This window comes from Podarcis melisellensis (assembly GCF_964234715.1).
Source record: "Podarcis melisellensis genome assembly, chromosome: Z".
Lineage (NCBI taxonomy): Eukaryota > Metazoa > Chordata > Lepidosauria > Squamata > Lacertidae > Podarcis > Podarcis melisellensis.
In genome coordinates this window covers 28,204,500-28,227,727 of record NC_138547.1, presented here as the reverse complement: position 1 = coordinate 28,227,727, position 23,228 = coordinate 28,204,500, and the positions used below count along the sequence as shown (strand labels likewise).

The 23,228-nt window shown below is 42.7% G+C and overlaps 1 long non-coding RNA gene across 1 annotated transcript; it reads right to left on the bottom strand.

Annotated features, from left to right (window-relative positions):
* Window positions 1–18,193: 18,193 nt before the first annotated feature.
* On the bottom strand, window positions 18,194–22,045 carry LOC309361662. The gene is made up of 2 exons (XR_014164582.1): window positions 21,968–22,045; window positions 18,194–18,301 (listed from the first exon to the last, which is right to left on the bottom strand). It is a non-coding gene; the product is annotated as an uncharacterized lncRNA (long non-coding RNA).
* Between the last annotated feature and the right edge of the window lie 1,183 nt (window positions 22,046–23,228).

The following is a 23,228-nucleotide window of genomic DNA, read 5'->3' as shown; positions in this document are numbered from 1 at the left end:
ATGAAGCCTTTTATGGGGAAGGAAGTTCAGTTGAAATCTCCCCATATCTACTGCCCAGTACAGTAAAAGCGATACGTTGTAAGCGACACGTTGGTTTCAAGTTATTGTTCCACGCAGGCTTATTTGATAAAATGGCTTATCTTGAAGTTGTTTAAAAATGCCCCAAAGAGGCAACTAGTTTTGTCGGAACTGAGGGTGGGAACGGCGTCTCTTTGAAGATGCTGATCCTGAGTTTCATTCAGCGCTTTACAACAGCAACGCGTGAAACCTAATGGGGCTGGTCCCTGCTGCGAGGCGCTTGCAATCGAACCGCACGATCCGGCCAGCTAGGCGCGTTGAAATTGCTGTGGATTCCAATAGGAAACAGCTAAGCACGTCCTTATGCAATCAGACTTAAATGAAAAGTGCTTTTAACTTTGGCTAGAAGGTGCCCTAAATTCCCACTGGGAAGGGACAGTAATAGGGGAATAGTAAGGGATGGATAAGCCATAGCATTCATTGATCGTTGATATTTCAACACATTGGCTTCCATTTAGGAGTACAAAAAGCATTTACGCAGGCCGCTTTAATCCAATTCCTCTCTACTTAAGCAGTGGTGAATGGCCGGGCAGGCAGACGAGTTAGGAGGAGGGCGGGATTTTCATTTATTCAGATCCTTGTTTCAGGCTTAAAACGGTTTGGTGATTCCCATTTGACGTTCAGAATCCAAGATGTGATATTTCCTCATTTTGACTTTAAAGCCACTCCAGGGTCAATCGCATTGTTGCAGAACCACCCAGAAAAATAACTGCCTGGAACAGATTAGGCGAAGGATGGACTCCATCAATGGAAATAAATCTCGCTGGGTTTGCTAATTTCAGCTGCCTTCTCAAAGCCTTTGCATTTGTCCAAATATCAGAGCAATAGCATGTTTACCTGGAGGCAATTCCCTCCGAGTTCCATGGGGCTGAGAAATATGGGTTGTATTCAGCTAAGTTTTACGCATTTAATGGACCGTAGTCCTGCCTATTGGTTTCAATAAGTCTGACATGAATATGACTTACGCTGGGCACAACCCTGGATTAAACAGAGTGGACCCCTTGAAATTAGTGAACAGGGCTAAATTAGGTAGATTAGTTGCAATCTAGCCAAAGTTCAAAGCACTTTCATTTCTGCTTGATTGCATTGGGGCGTACTTAGCTCCTCTTGGAATCAGTGGCAATGTCAACGCGCTTCGCTAGCCGGATTGTGCCCTTCGACTGCAGGATGCTACTCGCGTTGTTCTTGTAATGCGTTTTAGAAACCTATGTTTATGCAGATCTAAATTTAAATATTTAAATATGCAGTATACCGCCCTTCATAACATCCCAGAGCAGTTTACAACACAAATTTTAAACCAGCAAATTACCCCGCGCAAGAATAACTGGTAAATCTAACACAAACAAAAACGTGTGTTTTACAAACGTGTATAAGAGGTGGAAACAGCTCAAAAAGGTCATCTCCTGGTCACTCCCCTAAGTCCTACTCTGGTGACTTATTAGTATATACACGTTTATCGGAGGAAGTAACCCCCTGTTGAACCGAGTGGAATTTACTTCTGAGTAAACATACATTGCCAGCGCTACCAGACGCTTCCCAAATACAGTAAGGACAGGAATGAATCAAACTAATACGTTGCAGATGTCCCGGTTATAATATTAAACACTCTATTACTGCATTTATAATATCAGTCTATTGTAATCATAAATATTTTTATTGGTGTAAGTAAAATACACACTGGTATTATTAATACGTCACGATTTTAGAATGACATCCTGAGCAAGGGGATCTCCATGTGCGTGGATTTTTATTTTATTTTTAAAAACTAAAAAAAGTGCTCTTTTGGCTGCAATCCTATTTCCACTTACATGGAAGTAACCTTCACTTACTAACATATTATTATTATTATTATTATTATTATTATTATTATTATTCCCTGTCCACTTGGCTGGGATTCCCCAGCCACTCTCGGCGGCTTCCAGCAGAACCATTAGCCCTATACAGAGGATTGCACTTTAAAAAAAATAATGGGGAGGAAGCTTATGCTACTACAATTCCACATACTTCCAAACGGGAAGCAGTTGTGCATTGATTTAGTTCAGGCACCCCCCAAACTCGTCCCCCCAGCTGTTTTGGGAGTACAGTTCCCATCATCCCTGACCACTGGTCCTGATAGGTAGGGATGATGGGAGTTGTAGTCCCAAAAACAGCTGGAGGGCCGAGTTTGGGGGTGCCTCATTCAGCAGTACTTAATCATTGTGTACACAGTCCATTCATTCTTCAGGAAAGTGAAGTAATGTGCATTTGTCATTTACATATTGTGCATATCTTAATGCACAGTATGCTTTGAGGAGGTTCCTAGCCTGCTACATATATATTCTTTCACACAAATTAGTCAGTTATTTTTTTAACAAACAAACAAACAAACAAACATTACTCCACTGCAAAGATAACTCTATCTCTCTCCTCTCCCTCCCTATCCCCACCCTCAGACCTGGGACAGTCACAAGCTAGGAAGGGCAACATTAAAAGGTAGTGAACAGTCACTATTTCTTTTACCATATGATGTGGGTAAGATGAGCACCACTTGGACTTCCTGTTTTGTCCCCCAGATGCCTTGGTCCAGCCTTGTCTAGACCAGGGGACTGCTCCCCACCACCACACCACATGACTTTTAGTGAAGAAGGCCTGTTGGTCTCTAAGATGTAGTAGTAGTAGTAGTAGTTTGGATTTGATATCCCGCCTTTCACTCCCCTTCAGGAGTCTCAAAGCGGCTAACAATCTCCTTTCCCTTCCTCCCCCACAACAAACACTCTGTGAGGTGAGTGGGGCTGAGAGACTTCAAAGAAGTGTGACTGGCCCAAGGTCACCCAACAGCTGCATGTGGAGGAGCGGAGACGCGAACCCGGCTCCCCAGATTACGAGACTACCGCTCTTAACCACTACACTACACTGGCTCTCGATGTGCTACTCGTTGGAATATTGCCTATGGTTAAGAGAGTAATGGGGAAATTAAATTTTAAATCAATGAGATTTTCACCAGAGATGTGAAAAAATGCTTTTCACTGCAAACCTCTGCTTGTTTGCTCAGAAGTAAGCCTTGCTGTATAAAATGCAGCTTAGGAAGTGTATTTTGTATCCTTATTATCCACCAGGGTGTTTTTTTTTGGGGGGGGGGCATAATTCATCACCACAGTCCTAACCAAGATGGATTACTTCTGTATTGGGAGTAAGGCTTCTCCTAAACCTGAATGTTGCACTTTAGCTAGTGTGCAGGGCACTCAGCTCTTTCTTCCACACTCAATTATACATGGTGTGAAGAGAGCAGATAGAGAAGATATTTTCTCCCTCTGTCATAATAACCCAATGAAGTTGGAAGATTCAAAACAGGCAAAAGAATGTACCTTTTCACGTGGTGCATCGTTAAACTGTATTTCGTTCCTATAAAATGTAGTCATGGCCAGCAATCTGGATGGCTTTAAAAGAGGATTAGACACATTTCTATGGGATAACAGCTTCCAGGGGCTGCTAGTCACTATGGCTGCATGCTGATTCCACTGCTGCAGGAAAGGCTAGTTGCTGGTATCACAGGTGTGGGGAGTGTTGTTGCACTTTGGTTCTGCTTGCAGGTTTCCCATGGGTTTGTTAGTAGCCCAGATGGGCCTTTGGCCTGATCCAGCAGGAATCCTCCAACGTTCTTATGTTCCTAACTAATACTTTCTAACTAACCAGGACACTATATAGTTCATTAGTACTAATGATGCACAGAGGGCCAGTAACACTTCTAGTGTAGAACATATGAACTGTGCAGATGCATAGCTGCAATGTTATTCCACCACAGAGCCCCCCAAATTTTAAAAACTGGATTCCTCCACAGTCAAAAAGCATACCAGCAATTGTTCCTGACACAAATAATGCAATAATCAAATGAGGCTTACATCTGAGTAGATACATGTAGTGTTGCACTGATAGGATACAAGTCTACATTCTCAGCCAAAGGAAATAGAAAACAAAACAACAATTTATTATTTATACCCCGCCCATCTGGCTGAGTTTCCCCAGCCACCTGGGTGGCTCCCAGTCGAGTGTTAAAAACAATACAGCATTAAATACTAAAAACTTCCATAAACAGGGAAAGACATCAGATGTCTTTTAAAAATAGGATGGCTGCAAAACAAAAGACTGGCAGTACAACCCTATGCACATGAACTCAGAAATAAATGCTATTTAATTCAGTGGGGCTTACTCCTGGGGTGTAAGATTGCAGCTTAAGGTTGATGCCCAGTTCAGTCAGGCTCACTGAAATAAATCATATCATTTATTTATTTATTTATTTATTTATTTACAACTTAATGCCATAATAGTTCATAAGTGTATGTGTGTGTGTGTAGCATATTCATTAAAATAATTAAAATGCACAGTGGGTCTACTTTGAGTATGATTCCGTTCGTTTTGAAGAAGAGGAGGAGGAGAAAAACGGGGTTTGGTTGCTGGGGGTCGGTTGCCTTTGATAGGAGAACGGGTTTGTTAGGAGGGTTTTTTTATTACTATTTTCATTTATGGCCAATGAGTAGCACATCTTAGAGACCAACAGGCCTTCTTTACTAAAAGTCATGCGGTGTGGTGGTGGGGAGCAGTCCCCTGGTCTAGACAAAGCTGGACCAAGCACCTGGCTCACATATGGATGCAGCACATCTCTCCGTTGCTCAGCACTTCCTCAGTAGTAGCTGGATGTGTGACTCCATTACATAGCGCAGCGTTCCAGGCGATAAGGAGAACTGTGTCCCCGGCCTTTGATCTAGAGGCGGGTCCACGAAGACGAAATCACTAGAAATCACTTTTCGAAGGCGCAGCAACATGCACATGTTAACAGGCAGCTACAGAGATCGGATCAAGGACCTTGCAGTTCACTCATCCCGAAGCCTTCCGGACAGGACAGCTCCCAATATTAACGCCTTTAATAATCTTTGGGGAAGGGCCTAGCTCAGTGGCAGAGCCACTATTTTGCACGCAGAAAGTCCCGGCATCTCCAGGCAGGGCCGTGAATACCCCCTGTCTGAAAACCATAGAGAGCTGCTGCCAGTCAGTGTCGGCAAAACTGAGTTATATGGACCAATGGTCTGACTCAGTCAAAGACAGCTTTCTTTGCTAGTGCTGTGTTGCTCATTTCCTGCGAAGCCTTGAAAGAAAGAATGAAAGGGCTCTTAAAGCTCAGGTTGCGCACCCCTGGTTTCTCTCTCCAACTGGAAAATCGCAAGCGTTGCTAGTGACCCATGGCTGATAAAGTGGCAAGGGCAGGAGAGAGCCGATTACCAAACTCCCTCCAGGGTAGGAAAGCGAAAGCCACGCTGACTTGTAATGGGCAAGTTGTCTCGTAATTGACAAAATCTCATGTCAATTACGAAGCGGAGAAAGCGCGCGCCTTTCTCGATTTCGCTTTCCGAGGGAAGAGACAGGCGCGGCGGGCGGGGCAGGGAGACTGAGTGATCCGATCTCCACCTGTTTGTTTGCAGTGAAGGAGGCCTGTCAGTAAAATGTCAACAGGCCGAAGTAGGGCGGGATCATCCGCAGGTTTTGCAGAAAGAGAGGGCCCCCTCCCGCCGCCTCCAAAGCATCAAACATGCTGAGATTGGTTTCCAAATAAGGATTTCCTCTCTTATATCGACTCATCTAGATGGGAAGCAGATGCATAAATAGATAGATCTATATCTATCTATATCTAGCTCACGATATAGTGCGGAAAGGGTAGGAATACACAATTTCAGCTGTGAAAGTGGTGGCAGTGGTGACGCTCCCTCTCGCCTATCAAGACAGCACGTGATCTGGTTCTGTCGATTTGCCTATCCCTTAATCCCTCCCCAATCCTTCTTCGCGATTGTTTTCAAACCGATTTCTAGAGTGATTAGGATTTGTACCTGCACTCATTCCGCAATTCTGGGTGTTCAGCAATAATCTTTTCACACAATTACAAGAACTCGTGCAGCATTAACTACTCTTCGGGTTGTTCAAAGACACCTCCTGCGAATACAGTGTCCCAGCAAATCTTTACAGCGACCCTGAAATGTAGATGAAAATTGTATTCCCGTGCGCGGCAGTTAAGGGAGGCTAGCTAGCCATTTCGTGAAAAAATACCGACCGAGGCAAGATTCGAACTAGGGATTTCAGCATGTTAGAGGGAAATGCATGTTTACCATCTATCGACTAATGAATATAATGCGCGCATACACAAAAGTCACTTGTAGTGAAATTTTCACGTTTAGGTTGCAGGGTTGTTTGTGTTTTTGTTCTTAAAAAAGGCGTGGCATTTATTCTTCCAGTCCATAAAGTTTCGCGCACCTCCGGCCGGATACTATGCATATTTTCCCTAGATGTAATCCCCTCTCTATACAATGCGTCTTACTCCCTAGTAAGCTTGTGTAGTATTTAAAGTCTCACTTGAACAGAACGAAAAGGGGCCGCGGGTAGGAGAAACGAAAGAAGTGAAGGAAATACCGTACTTGATTTCCTCTCGCCGCCGCGTTTCGACTTGACATTTCTTGGACGTGGGAGGGAACACAGGGAAGACGCTTACTCGCTCTTTCCCTAATTGCACACAAGTAATTTAAGATTGCTTATTTACATGGTGATAACTTTAAGTGGGGGGCGACTAAGGAAATGAATAAAAGAGCAGAGCAGCATCAACATTCAGCTGGGATTTGCTACCGAATGGTGTCTGTCCTTCCTTCTATGCTATATCTTTACATATCTAAGATCCAGTCCTGCTGGATCAGAGCCCACCTAGTCCAGCATCCTGTTCTCACAGTGGCCAACCAATGCCTGGGGGGAAATTGTAAGGAGGACATGGGCGCAATAGCGCTCTCCCCTGTGGAATACCAAGCAAATGGACATCATCTGCGAGTGGACTTCCTTAGTTTCAACCAGTGGCGTAGCGTGGGGGGTGGGGGGGGGCGCCTGCACCGGGCGCAACATCTGGGGGTTAGGGTTAGGGGGCGCAAATCCACGGGTTAGGGGGCGCAAATTACTTGCCTTGCCCCGGGTGCTGACAACCCACGCTATGCCACTGGTTTCAACTCGTCGTATGAGGATATACTTTCCACTTCACTGGATGCCCCTGAGTTCTAATGTTATTGATAACTTATTATATGCATATGCCTCCCTTTAACCATAACGGATCCAAGGAGTTTACAATTTTAAAAAATGTATTCAGTCCGCATATTCCAAACCAGGTCGTTTTGCTCCTTGCTCAGAGACAAACCCTGGTCTTTCATAGTGTCCGCTCAGCGAGGAGCTGTAGCCCAAGCAAGGCTTAGCGGCTGTGTGATACACCTGCTTCTTCTTGTTATAGGAGCTGACCTACCCAATTCTACCTTTTGTCTCGTCCAAGTCTCTGGAAACCGCCTCTGAGCAAGGTATTGCGAGGTATTCTGTTCCAAACCTTTATTCCCACGCTCCAATTCGATTCAAGGGCTGAAGTTTAAAGGACCCTGGCTCTCATCACACCGAGCCAAAGGGAATTCTTTCTATCCTCCACAAAGTTTCACAAAAGGTAGCGCTCACAATTAAACAGAGACAGACAGAAAGCCTTTGCAAAGAAATACTGGAAGTATGTACATTTCCACTGAAAACCTCAGAGCATTCCTTGATCCTTTATTTCTTTCTCTGAGAACAGGCAAGGCTCTCTGTACAAAACCAGGCGATCATGAGGAAACTGAAGTTAAACCGGAGCTCACGGTAGCGGGTTTGGAGGCGGAGCGCGCGGAGGCGAATTTGGAACTGTTCGGGAGGAAAAGGAACATTCGATTTTAGAACGTTCCAGGATCTTTCAAGCAAATCGAGAGGGGCGTTTGCCGTTTATCCAGTCTGAAAGAATTCACTCTCAGCGTGGCAGTGATGTTCTTTCCTGCCCAGAAATCGCTAATCATCCACTAGGTCTTTCTTTTATTTCAGCAAAGGCAGCCTCAAAGATTTGATCGTGGATATTACATTTGGGAGCCAGCGATTTACATTCAGTGCGTAAGTACATTTAGGAACTCAAGTATCACTACTGCTCACTGAACTGAACATCTAGCGCCAAGCAGAACTGAAAAAACAATAACCGACTCGAACGGGATAAAGATTCTCAAGCAAAACACACACAAACACACGCCAGGTACTTTGAAAAACACAACTTGCAAAAATCCCAAAGAACGATTTCCCAATTCAATCTTTTTAGGACTCTTGTCTGATTAAATAAACCACTTAAAACTCCTACAATTGATCAGGCTATTAAATTTGCATAAATTTGCATGTGTGTAAAATAACATCCCTGAATCAAAAAGCATACCTCTTGTTTTAGATTATACCTGTGTCTAAATTTTAGAAGAGGGAGCTCTTTTGGTATGATAAGGAAGAGAGAATATTAGCGCTGTTTACAATTTCTATAAGTGTTTTGCATTAGTTTCCATTTGTTCACTTTTACCTGAGAGTAAGTCTTAGGACCTATGTATGAGTAGATTTGCATATGTTTGCACAATCACAAGAAGCATTGCTTAATAGATAAAATGAAGTTTAAATAGATTCATCTAATTAAACAAACCATTCAGATTAAAACTAATACTAATAATGAAACAGAATACATTTGTTAGGCCAATCAAAATGCCACAAAATAGTGTACATGTTTTTGAGTTCTTCAGAACTATTGGTCAGGCTAGACAGCACCAACAACAAAAAAGAAGCAGGGGAAAGGTGGCCAGTGCCCATTTAGACTGGTAGAGCAGAAGGCAGGGAGACCAACAAGAGGTGGAACCAGAGCCAATGAAAAGCAGAGCCACCCCCTAACTGGCAGTAAGAAAGAAGACAGGCACATGTAGATTGGCTAATGGCAGTTGGCTTGGTGGGGCAGTGCCTCATCCTCCACTAGGTGAGGGGAAAGGGAAGGGAAAGGCTGGCTGAGGGTGAAGCCTTGTGCATTGGCCTCAAGATGGAATGCAAGAGGAGGTAGCAGACATTCAAATCTGGCTCTGTTAGGTGCTATGAAGGCTCCAGGTTGCACCAAAATCTCTTGGGGCGAAAGGAACAAACAAGGGTTCATCTTCTGGAAGACCAAAAGGGAACTGAAGTTCAATTTCTGTTGGGCTCCAGGGAGAATCTTAGAAGCCTTCTCAAGCTGCTAAAAATTAAGGCTGCATGCCACTGTGCTTATTAAAGCAACCCACATTTTCACCCAGGAAAAAAACAACAACAAAAAATTATGTGACTGAAATTAATAGTTAAAGATATGGCTCTATTGGATTCCCTTGCCCTTCCTGGTTATGAGTTAGGCAGTGGCTACACTGCAGGGGTGGAAGGTGGTAGTATGAAGGCAGTAGGATTAAACTCTCAAGGAGGCAAGCTCTGTTTTGCAGTATGCAGTATGCTTGCAATAGTACAGGAAAGTGCCTTTGATTTGGGAAAAAAAAGTAAGTAATTTAGAGGAGAAACATAGATGTTGGACAGTGTTCTCGAAGCTACCAGCATGAGTTTGACAAAACTGCGGGAGGCAGTGGAAGACAGGAGTGTCTCGCGTGCTCGGGTCCATGGGGTCACGAAGAGTCGGACACAATTAAATGACTAAACAACAACAACAAAGTTTAAAATTTGTTGGAAGTTTGGGTGCAACTCACCTTGCAGAAGAGGAGCCAGCATAGGGTTAAGGCTGATAGAGTGAAGGACATCCACATTCCCAGACTAGCCTTGTACCCTTAACATATCAGTTTACTTCTGTATCTCTCTGTTGTTTAGGCTGATATATACTGCATTAGATTACATCCTGTTTACAGCTTCCTCCTCCTCCTCACACTTCTCTCTCAGATCTCAAGATGTGAGTTTACCTTGGAATTAACTTCAGAGAACAAAGGAGAAAGCATGGCTGCCTTGTTCTTCTCTAGGCTAGTTACTTAGGCTAGAAATGAAAACCTTTCTATTCAAGTTTTTTTTAAAAAAAATTGTGCTACCAACAACTTTATCATTTTCTTACCTACAAGCATCTCTCTCTGTGTGTGACTGCAACAAGTAAATTCTACTCTCTAACCAAGACTCAAAAGCTTAAAGGCTGCTCACTCTACATACCAAAAGGATTTCAATAGGTAATTAACCCTGCTATCCCATTAAAATTGCTCTTATTTGTTGTATTTTACCTTGGCAAGTCACTTTGAGACCGCTTCTTTTGTATAAATTATCATATTAGTAGTAGTAGTAAAGGTTGACTGAGCAAGTTACAAAGTGCAATACTGGTGGGACCTTAGCCACCTAGCACTGTAGTTTTCACATATGCAGTTGTTTATGTTTTACTAGGCATTAAACAGCAATTCTCACCAATAGATTGCAGATTGAGAGGTGAGGGGAGCGAATCTCGCTGGACACAGAAAACCCTTTTGGCACTCGTGAACTCAGATAAAGCCCTAACAGCCACAATTCATTTCCTCATCCTCTTCCCATGTCAGTCTAAATGTGCATTTCTTCCTCTCTATAAATTAACCTATACACATTTGAGTCATGGGCCTGTCCTCATTATGACTTAAGAAGCGGCATTGCTAGGAGAGAGCTTTGGGGCAGAAGTCCAGGGCCCCACTCAGCAGAATGAACAGGAGGCTGCCCCAAACATAGCAGACCTGGCTATATTTGAAGTTAATAATGTAACAGGACAGTGATGGCTGGTGCCCAATGGGACTGGCAGGCAGAAGGCAGGAGGCTAACAGTAGGTGGAGCCAGAGTCAATGAAGACCGATCCAGCTACTTCCAGTTTTGTCCACATCCTTTTCCCTGCTGAGTTCTACAAGGGCAACATTGATAAGGAGGAGAAGGAAGTTGAGAGGCAATGCTTCCACCCTCTCAACTGGATGTAAGCAAGAAGGCAGACAGTTAGGCGCTGGCTGGGGATAGATAGCCTGTGTTGGTGGGATAGTGCCCCATTCACCCTAATGGATTAGCCTCCACTGATAATAGATTTCACTGCGCTCCCCAGCCGTACAACATAAGACCATTAAGTCGCAGTCTAAATTTACCTAACTGCACTACCTGGGAATGATAAGGAGTGCTGGAGCCCTTCAAGCAATAAAATTCCTCTTCAAACCTCCTCTGCCTCCTGAGATTTACTGGTGTGCTTTCAAATGTATCAATTTAATCCATAAGGACTAGCAACTTGACTTTGAAAAGAAGTACCACCAAGATTCTCAGGATGCCAAGCAGTGTTGCCAAATTCTGTGATACAATCACAGATGGAATTTGCATCACTCTGCCATAAGGTTTTTGTTCTGATCGTTTTGTTTCCAGGTCTATGTGTTTTAGTTTTAAAATGTAGGAAATGTGGTCATAGGGATTTTTTTGGAGTTGGGTTTTTTTTTTGGTGATGATGGAGTATTACAATTCAAGGATGAAATGTGGGTTTTTAAAGAGTGTACACACTTGTTTTTTCCCTTTGTTCTCTTATCGACTCTAATTGGAGCCAGCTGAGAGTATTATGAAGAAACTGTTATCTCTGCTGAGATGACATGTTATTTAAAAAACTATTTCAAGTAATCTTTTATTTCCTTCACACTGCAACACATTTGAAAAAAAAGGAAAAGAAAACCAAAGAAACTTGGCCAGGGATCAACCAAACTTTTTAAATTTCCTATGGTGAAGAATTAAAGAAAAGCAAAACATGATTGAGGATGATATAATCAGGAATGGTTTGGAAGCTTAGGTCATATTAATGCAGTATTATCCTTTTTTCTGAAGAAAAGAAATGCAATGAATATGGAAAGCCTTAAACTTCACAGACAGATGCTGAGCCCCTTTCTCTGATCTATTGTCATTTGCAAATTATTTGACCTCACGCCCTGCTCTCCTGTCATCAAGAAATAGAGAAATCATCTCATAGTGATGCTTCGAAGATTCTCTTTCTTTGACTTCTTGTCCAAAGGTTCAATTTCTGAATTACCTAGACTTCCCCCCCCCCCAAAAGTGAAACCAATGTATTAAGGGATTGTCTATCGTTCATTCGAGAACAAGTGCTGTTCTTTATATACTCAAAACAGCACCATCCACACACACAAGAGGGAGCTATCAGAAGACTCCAGGAGTACCCCAAGGTTTGCAGAATTGTTTAAAAATCATTAGGAGCCCCCTCCCCTCCAAGAAGTGTAAGAACACAAGAGCAGCCTGCTGGATCAAGCCAATGGTCAGTAAAGCATCCTCTTCTCACGGGTGGCCAACAAGATACCTGGGAAAGCCTGAAAGCAGGACACCCTACCCACCTGCAATTCCTAGCATGTGGTATTCAGAGGTGCATTGCCTCTGACAGTGGAGGTGGAGCATAGCTATCCTAGCTAGTAGCCATTGATTGCCCTGTCCAAAATAGTCTAGTCCTGTTTTGAAGACATTCGTTTTTGTGGCCATCATCACCACCTACAACATACAGGTTCCCTTTATATTTCCAGGTTCTAGTATTATGGGAGAAGGAGGAAAACTTACCTCTATCATTATCAGGTCTTGCTTTCCTTTTCTCTAAACTAAATGCTGTAACCTTTCCTCATAGGGGAGTGGTTCCTCCACCCCTTGAACATTTTTGTTGCCCCTTTCTGAACTTTTCCCAACCCTGCAATATCCTTTTTGAGTTGAGGCAACCAGAACTGTGTACACACCAATCTGAATGCAGCTGCACCATAAAAACTCCTCAAATAACCCAATGAGGACTGTGCATGCATCTGTAAGAGGCTGGTAATGGGCAACTGGGTGGGTGGGGGGGACAGAATGGAGTGTCTTGCAGGAGGGCTTTGTCTGTTTGAAACACTGAAAATGAACACTCCATGCTGCAACATTTTGTTGCAGGTCATGCTTCTTGTTTCATTCCTGGACTCTGCACAAAACACTGTGTGTGCAAGTTTGCTGCAGTCACTTCCCCTTCCTCTACATCCCAAATGCACACATATACATTGAGAAGAGACAGTGCAGTATACTTCAGTGATTTGCACATTCAGCAACAGTTAATTGGAGTACTTGGCTCAGGGCCAATGCACCAGTAGTAAAAGGTAAAGGTAAAGGTACCCCTGCCCGTACGGGCCAGTCTTGCCAGACTCTGGGGTTGTGCGCCCATCTCACTCAAGAGGCCAGGGGCCAGCGCTGTCCGGAGACACTTCCGGGTCACGTGGCCAGCGTGACATCGCTGCTCTGGCGGGCCAGAGCTGCACACGGAAACGCCGTTTACCTTCCCGCTAGTAAGCGGTCCCTATTTATCTACTTGCACCCGGGGGTGCTCTCGAACTGCTAGGTTGGCAGGCGCTGGGACCGAACAACGGGAGCGCACCCCACCGCGGGGATTCGAACCACTGTCCTTTCGATCGGCAAGCCCTAGGCGCTGAGGCTTTTACCCACAGCGCCACCCGCGTCCCTAACTACACCAGTAGTAGTAGTAGTAGTAAAAAAGAATAATTTTATTATTTATTTATTATTTATACCCTGCCCAACTGGCTGGGTTTCCCCAGCCACTCTGGGTGGCTTACAGCACATGTCTAAGGTTCAACGACATTGGGAGCTGAGATAAAGGCAATTTGCTCTCAGTTTGTAGCAGGCAGTTGCATTTTGCACTCTGAAGTGAGACGTTCAGGCATTTGAGATTGCAGGATGATCTTGCAATCTGCAGTGTGAGAACGGCAAGGTGGTGAGAAGAACAAAGCGAAAGGATTCTGCTTTTGTACATAGTCTGCCTATCTTTCAATAAACGCTATCTGTATTCAACCGCAGATGCTTCTGTTACGGTGCACAACCTGCTCAACAGTCGGCAGTATAGTGGTTACAGTGTTGGATTAGGATCTGGGAGACCATGGGTTCAAACTCCCACTCAGCCATTAAGCCCACTGAGTGACCTTGGGCCGCTCATTGTCTTTCAACCTAACCTACCTCACAAAGGTGTTGTGGGGATGAAATGAGGAGAGGGAGAGCAACGGAAGCCACTGTAACCTCCTTAGCGGAAACACAGGATGTAAATGAAACAAACAAACAAACAAAACACCCTAATAGACCAGCACTTTAAAACATTTTTTTTGTTGCATCAAGACTACATTAACAACACCCACACCCCACACTTTCATGCATAACAATTGTGTTGCCAATGCATATGGGAGAAGGAAATATGTAAAGGTTTTAGCAAAAGGCAAGTTGAATAAATTTTAGAAATTCTGCCAGCTGAACAAAAAATTTGGGAAGATGGGCAGATCAAGCCAAATAAATAGCAATGGAAAGAAATGCAGTGGGTGGGCTGGAAGAGAACCCATTGTTTCTTATGGGATGTCCTCAAAATTCTCCTCATCTGAATTCCTTAGTTTTGGAGTTCCAAATTACCTGGTCTAGCTTCTAAAGTGGAACCAATGCACCACATATTCAGTTCCATCCCACATGCCCACATGCCCACCCCACAACCCCCACTGCATGAATGAGGGGCATGTTCCCATTTGGCAGAAAACCCTGTTGTTTAGAGGTGTGCACATTCCCTTCTGGGCATTCATGAAGCTCTGCAATAAAAAGCAATACTGATGCATTTGTACTTTCCATGATTGTATCATGAGTCAGGGAGGCCACAGGGGAATGCCGTTGATTGCTTCAAATGGAACTACGTATAAGCAGTACTAACCAACATAAAGTTTGGCCCTAACTTCCTACAAACCCTCTGACAAATATATTCCCAAGCCTCCACAAAATGCAGAATTAACAACATGGACTCTAATACCCTAGCACTCCAAAGAGGCACAAAACAAGGATGCCCAGTGTCTCCCTTCCTATTCATCCTGGCCCTGGAACCCCTAGCAATCCTAACCCGGGTAGCCCAGGACATCCAAGGAGTGGAAATAAAAGGCAAAACCTATAAATTAGGGCTATTTTCAGATGACTTGATGGTCATGACACTAGACCCACCCCCCACAGCAACTACCTTAACTAAAGAACCCAACACATTTGCAATGGTATCTGGCCTACAAGTAAACTTTGCAAAATCTGAAGCTATGTGCTTCAACACTCACCTCCCCCATATCCAAAAAGAATTCACCAACATCACAAAGAGAAAACTCTGCCGCACCAAGTTCAAATACCTAGGGGTACAAATAACCTGAAACCTCAACAATTACAAAACCCTATGGTGACAAATTAACACAGACCTGAAGAGATGGAGCAATACCAGCTTCATTCTCTCAGATAAAACAGGCATGATCAAAATGACCACCCTTCCAAAATTAACCTACCTATTCCAAACCCTTCCAATCTGGATTCCACCAACCCAACTCCACAAATGGCAGAAAAAAACAACACTCATTTATCTTCTCACACGAAAAGCCAAGAATAAGCCCCACACACCTGCACCTCCCCTATTCAGGATGTGAAATCCCCAACATAGAACTATACTACATCGCCAACCAAGTGTGCCACATAATCCATACATTCTAGAAGATGAGACGAAACAATGGGTACACTTGGAGAGAGACATAAACGAAAGCACTCCCATCCCACCATACACTTTCCTCCAAATCAAACTAAGGAAAATTCCCACAACACTAAACAGGTTCACACAGATCATGCTTAAAGCATGGAAGGAAGAAGTAGGCAAATTGTCCCCAACCCAATCCCCACTAATCCCTCTGGTTCACCACCCACTATTCCACCATGCAGCACAAAATCTCCAGATAAAAACCTGGCAAACCAAAGGCCTAAATCACCTAGCACACTTCTAAAAATAGCAAACCCATATCAAAACAAAAAATACAAAACAAACTAGGGGACACCCAAATACCTTGATTAACATACCACCAACTACATGCCTTCTTAAACAACCCAGCGGTAATATCAACAGCCACTAGGCCCTTGACCACCTTTGAAAACCTTCTCCTAACAACAATGGGATGTTGCAAGGAGATGGTATCCACAATATATAAAACAAAACCCCTTGATGCAATCAAAAAACAATGGGAGGATGACATAGGCTATGAAAATAACCCTACCAATTGAATTAGAATATGGTCTAAACCTCCCTTAAAATCCATATCAGTGAAAAGAAAAGAACTCACTCTGAAACTCACTTACAGATTGTACCTAACACCATGGAAACTGGCGCTGATACACCCAGGAACCTCACCAAAATGCTGGCAAGGCTGCACCTCCACAGGCTCATACCTCCACATGTGGTGTGAATGCCTCCAAACCCAACTCTTCTGGACAACACTCATATAAGAAATAAGCAAAATAACTAAAAAGGTACTAGAAGCCACCTCAGAACTGGCCCTACTGAATATCTTTCAAGCTAAAAATGCCCACTCACCCTATAAAGAGCTCATAACCCACCTACTCTCAGCAGCCAGAAACATCATACCCAGACACTGGAGGGACCTGTCTGGAATAAAGATGGAACACTGATACCAAGTAGTATGGAAAACAGCCTTACTAGAAAAGCTAACCAATAGACTGAAACTGACACGGGGAGAAATAGAAGAGGGTGCCTTCACTCCAGCATGACTCCCCGTTATCACATACACAGCCCAACAAGACAACAGCATGAACCCACTGACAGCATACAATTTAGTATGGCTAACGTAACCCAACAACCCCCCACCATACACAAACAAATCCCCCTGCAGCCAACCAAAGACAATCAACCACACCCCAGGCCACCCCAATCTCTCTTACCACCAAGGAAACATAACTAGCGAATAGAAAGAGAACCTACCCAAGTGACACTGACACAAAACCCGCATATATACACTAAGTAAAAGAACATAAGCTTCACCACCTCACTCCATCTCTCCCATCCCCCCTCTTTCCTTCCCAACCCTATGCTGCATATAACACCAATGTCTCACAACAAATGTAACTGATCCATAGAAAACACAACCTGAAGAAAGAGACAATGCATGTGCTTTTGTAAACGAGGAAAATCTTTAATATTCATTATTTAAAATTAAAATTAAAATAAAGGAACAGAAGGGTTGGGGAGGGAGATCCATTAATCTTAAATTGCCTGCTGCAGAAACCAATTGCACCATACAAACTTGGCAGAACCCAGTGAAGGTTGTTGTATAGCAACTGCATTTGACAGATTGCACCTTTGATTTTGATGGAGGAACATTTGGCTTGCTAAGGCTACTTTTTCCCACTGAACAAGAACAAAAAAGAGAGAGAGAGGCAAGAATTGACATATGACTTTCGGCTTACAGTACAGAGTTACTGGTCACCTGCACTTCATCAGACGCCTGATACCTTTATCTTCTATATCTCCATCTGACGTAATACCCTGGATGTATACAGCGCTGCAGTTATAAATCTGATACTAACTTGCTTTCAGTTCCAACATGGAGCTTTCATAAATTGTTCCTTCCAGTTTGAAGAACTCTTAGCAGGGAAACATTTCAGATCTGTTTTTACCATTTGGGGGCGGGAATGGTGGTGGTTTCATTGCGGCACAATTTATTGTCACATGTAATTACTGTTGTTTATGGGAGATTTGAGCCTTAGCTCGTTGCCCATGGATGAGGTAGCAAACCCCACTGAAATCAACAGGACTTGCTTCCGAGCAGAGGCATATGCCTGAGCTGTAAGCAATATTAGCTTCATTGATTAGGAAAAATGTAAACTGAATTTCAGGCTATGAGTCAAAATACAAACTGCTGTATGTCTAATGATCTCTTGCGTGTGTCTCTCCCATCATGTGGTTCTCTGAATTCTGGGCTTGCTTTAATTTCTTTTTAAAGGTAGTAAAAACTTGGCAGTAACCATCCCTAGTAGTCCAGTCTCAGTCATGCCCAAGTTATTTTTCCTTTATGTGCTCAAATGTCAAGTCCCACAGGATAGCTATAATTTCATCCTCCAATTTATCTGGCCCATAATGAACTTTAATAAGCCCCTGCTCCATAAATTCACTAGCACTGTAATTAAGGTTATGCCATAACTATTTAGTGTTTTGGGAAAAACATTTGGGCAGTGTTGAAAAAAAAATGCTCCTTTGCCTCCTCTTCCTATTCATCTACATTGCCCTCATTTCTTTCTCCCTTCCCTTAATTTGGCCTCAGTGATACGGACACATAGCCAAACCTGACTAAAGAGTATAATGAAAACATCCCATTCATTGCAACGGTCCTTGACTCATTGGGGTTCTGTGTGTGACTATTCCAGGAAGCAATACATTCACTCTCAGTTAATGTTGTTTGTCCTCACTGATGGTTTTATGTTGCATAGCCAAACACGGTTGGCTGAAGACCTGCACGATGTCACCCACGTCATTCTGTGATCCCCAGTTGGTTAGAATTTCCTATGTGGCAAACCCAGGAAGAGGAAAGGAAAAGGGTGGGAGGTGGGGTGGATGTTGCAGAAGCAACAGCATGTAGGGGTAACAGGACAAAAAGGGGAGTAAGTTTCACTGATAGGTTCTCAGGAAATGTTTCTTCTGACCATGCGCCCCTCACCAGTATATTATACCCATGAATAAAAATGGAAATCCTAATTATAATCTGGTATTTGGTGCTATTCAGAAAAGTAAGCAAATAATGAGCACTGGATGAAACCATGAGCAGGATTATTAACCATTCGTCCAATCATTGATAGATCTAATGCTGCAATCCTATGCACCTGGAAGTAAGTCCCACTGAACTATTACTAAGTAGATTGCAGTAGGATGCACTTTAAATTTAACCATTCATGTTAAAATTCCAGGATTTTCCTCCTCCATCCCTAAAACTGTTTTTAAATACGAGCTCTTTCCAGATAAAGAGAAATTAGTAGGTGGGTGGGTACATTTTTCGGTTTGTTTTTATCACAACACAACATAGCATCAGTCCTACAGCTAGATCTGATAGGTATTGAGTCCCCATGCAAGAACTTGAGCCCAGAAGCCATGCCAACTGTTTATTCCAGGTCCGTATCCATATGGACTGGTTTTAACCAAAGGGATCTCAAGCAGATGTTTCAGTGTTTCCTTAACTCCCAACAGGAGCATTCTAACCAGCCAGATGTGTTGGTCATGGGTTCCATCCCCCATGTTACAATTATTAATTTTTTGCTTTTGGCTCCAGTCCCACCAATATTTTGCACTTGGTTTCTCCATGTGACAAACTACAGACTACAAAGTAGATGCCACAAGCCTGAAATTTGCCCACAGCTGCTCTAAAGTGCCACACCACATAATGTAAATTTTACTAGCTGTTTTGAGTATCCATTTTGGGAATGAAAAAGCGAAAAAGAAATATGGTTATTATTATTATTAATTATTATTATTATTATTATTATTATTATTATTAATAATAATACTGCACCCTCTGGCTGGGTTTCCTAAATGCAAAATAAGTATTAATGATGGAGCAGGGATCCTCAAAATTATTACTGCTTTAGGGCCTCAATGAACTTTAATCAAATAATGGGAAAGAATGGGACTTTTAAAAACAACATGTTTGGTGGAGTATGCAATTTTATTTTGCATTTTAAACAAAAGTTGCAAGCATTTCTGGACTCTTTCTTGATGCACCTCTTCAGAGAGCAAACACAAATCATTTTCCTGTTACCCTGCTGACCTTTGCCATGAGATGTTTTGCAATCCCCAATGAAAGACCCTTTCTCTTGAACCCCTCCCTCTGAAACATTGCAAAAAAGAGACCTAACAGCCTCCCTTTCTCCCATTAATTGAAGGGGGAAATCCTCAACATGTGTTGAATCTCCTCATAATACTTAAAAAAATACTTAAAGAATGTGTAATAATAGGGGAATTAGAGAGAGGGTAAAATTAACCCATATGGTTAAAACTGAGTGGAGAAAAGAGGGGGGTTTGAGTGACATTTAAATGTACTCTGTCCAATTTTACCCTGGGGAGAAGTACTGGAATGGAGAATGATAGAATGTGCTCTTGCTTCCAGGACAGTGTGTGTGTGTGTGTAAGTGAACTTAGGCTCTCTCTTGTTCAAATGAAAAAAATATTCTGAAGGCCACTTGATTGGGGTGGGGTGGGGGGTTACCTGTCACATGTAATGAGGGAAAATCTATCAGCTGTCTAGGTTAGCGTCCAGGAAAATCAAATGGTATTTTTTGTATTTAAAAGGGGGGAAAACACAGAGAGATTTAAGGGAAACCACCTCAAAGAAATTTGCCTAGGCATTTAACAAAGAGAGAGAGAGAAAAAAATGATTTTGACTCATTTCCTTTGCTCAAACATAAATCCATACTTCCTTCACCAACCAACCTTGGGTCATTATGGATTGACACCATTGCATATCAGGTTAGGGCTTTGTCCTTCAGGCATAATTTCACCTGCGGTGTCCCTTCTCCTTCATGTAATGGGTTAAAATGAACTTCTACATGCACAGCAATCAAACCTGGTAGGAAAAGGCTATGTTTATATAGGAAATTTATACTTTACCCTGGCTTGTGCATTGACTTGGTCCATTTTAATCAATAGCTAGAAGGGATGGGTGAACTTGTCAATTTTTGTTTCTCTTAAGTTTCTCATTTTTCAGATCTTTTGTTCTCAACAATTTCACATTTTTATTTATTTAAAGAATCCTCCTGAAAGTGAAGGAGCTTAAGCACCAACAAGATGGCGGCATAGGCTGATAGCTCCCTTGTTTATGAAAATCATCCCTGAAAATTGTCTATAGAATGGGGTATGCTGTAGGGACCAAGCAGATCTAAGGACCATAACATTCGAGTGCATTTTGCGATGATATACAAAGAACGTCACTTGGGGCCTGAGGGTGATGCCGCGGCATCTCAAATGGCATCAGAATACCCAGCTGCAGCAGCCACAAGAAATGAATGAGGACACGCCAGTAGCCTCAGCGGCCTTGAAATCAGCTATGAAGGAGGAGGTGGCACAGAAGTTTAAGACTTTCCAACAAGAATTAATAGACTGCTGTGCCACCTCACCGAAAATGAAGCTGGGGGTAGGGGGTAAAACAAGAATAGGAAAAAACATGAAACTGCTCCAGACATAGCCCCAGAAACATTACAGATGTCAATTAATTTAAGGCTCCAGGAAGTGGGGTTCTGACATTACTAGGGATTTCTCTTTCATTTAGTGGTGCCCCACAAAGGTGCCACTCACACAGCAACCAAGTATAGATTCTGCACTCGGAACTACCTGAAGGAATAAGGGCTGGGAGCCTAGGCAAAGAAGACAATGATGGTGATTTGGAGGAGGAAGAAGGCTGATAAGTAGTAAGCCCTCCAACAGCTAGGATTAGCGGGGAAATGGAATTTCGAGTCTCAGAGCTCTTCCAAATAGATATGACTGGCATTGAAACACATTGGATGCTTAGAGTTTAAACATCCCACAGATACAGTACAGACATGCAGCAAGACTTAAAGTGATAAAGACTGGGAAATAGACCAAATAGAGATGTTTATTACAGAATGAACATCTCAAATAACATCTTTACTAACAAAAGAACTGGTAAATATTGTCCTTGCCTCAAATACAACATGGGTGTGGCAATACTAATAGGTGCAGATTTAGACTTAGGGGGCAGGGGGCGGGAATTATTGAGATAAAAATGGCCAACGCCTATTTGTTGAAGAAGTCCTGGAAAAACACACAATGGTCATGTTACTGTCGCTATAGGCACCGAGTGAAGAGACAGCTCAATTTTCTTCATAAAAGGCTTAAGAAATTGGGGAAGTTTACTTAAGCAGAGATTATACTTCGGGGAGATGTAAATTGGAATTGAATTTAATGGAAAATTAAAATCAGCAAGGCAGCAAATTTCACATATGGCCCATTTTATGCAGCTATTACAAAAATATGACCTTCATTAAATATGGGCAGAAGCAAATTCAGGACGCTTTGTTTCTCAGATAATTTCAGAAAGTGTGAAGTAGGTACATTTGCCAGTAAGTACAAATTTAACTGAATTTCTCCCCCATTCCTAGCAGCTAGATAATCTGGTAAATCTATAGGAAGCTGCTTTAAACATCCATTTATCATTAGGTTTACCAGTCTTGCTCAACCTGGAATCCTCCAGATCTTTGGGACTTCAACTCCCATCAGCCCAGCTAGCATGTTCTTTTACTTCTGACTTTGCTGCCTGCCACACCACTGCTAATACCATCAGCTGATGTAGCCATGATATCTGGCTACCATTGGCTCAGCTGTTGTGACATCACAGAAGGCCTGGGTAGCAGAGACTCAGGAAGCTAAGTGCTTAAGTTAGCCTTCTTCATGGAAACAACTGAATATAAATTTATTCCAATAGGCTTTTCCTAGATAAATGAATATTTACAACAAATGTCTAGTTTCATGGTTTTAAAAGTGTTTGCTTGCTTGTTTTTGGTTATTGTATATCAACTTGAGACAATTTTTTTAATATAAAAAGCAATACAGTGGTACCTCGGGTTACATATGCTTCAGGTTACATATGCTTCAGGTTACTTACGCTTCAGGTTACAGACTCCGCTAACCCAGAAGTATTACCTCGGGTTAAGAACTTTGCTTCAGGATGAGAACAGAAATCATGCAGCAGCGGCGCAGCGGCAGCAGGAGGCCCCATTAGCTAAAGTGGTACCTCAGGTTCTTAACCCAAGGTACCACTGTAAATAATAATAATTAGTGCTTTTTTCAGGGGGTACTTTAATTGTTAAAAAGTGTGGCACTTACTGTAACAACCTCACAGTGAGGGCACCTATTTTTTTTCTAGAAAAAAAAAGCACTGATAATACTGCAGTAAGTTTATGGAGCCTTTTACCAGAAAGAGACCAGCAACAGTTGTAGATCATGTTGCAGAGTTGAGCCTCAGCTATTTCATAAAAAATGATGCATGCAGTCATCATTGCTAAGAAATTAATAATGGTGTTTCTTGAGCCCACAAGGGGCTGCTAGTTGCTTTAATTGTTTGGTAGCCCTGGAGATATAATGGTGTTTCATTGTTTAAGTGATGGCTTACTTTTTTTCTAAGGCACTATGCTGAGGGTTGCTGGAAATATTCAAATGATATGAGCATCATTTAACTATGATATTGACTTTTTTCTTTTTACACAGTCGGTACACCCATTATTCCTCCTCCTTGATGCTAAAGCAAAAGAAAAACCTATAGTTCCCAAGCATCCTTAGCAAAAACAACAACAGCTAAACGACCAAAGTCAATGTGGTGCCCTCCAGATGTTGTGGACTACAACTCCCACAATACCTGACTACGGGCCATTCTGGCTGGGGCTGGTGGGGGATGTAGTCTGTAGGGAATCCAAATTGGCTAGTCCTA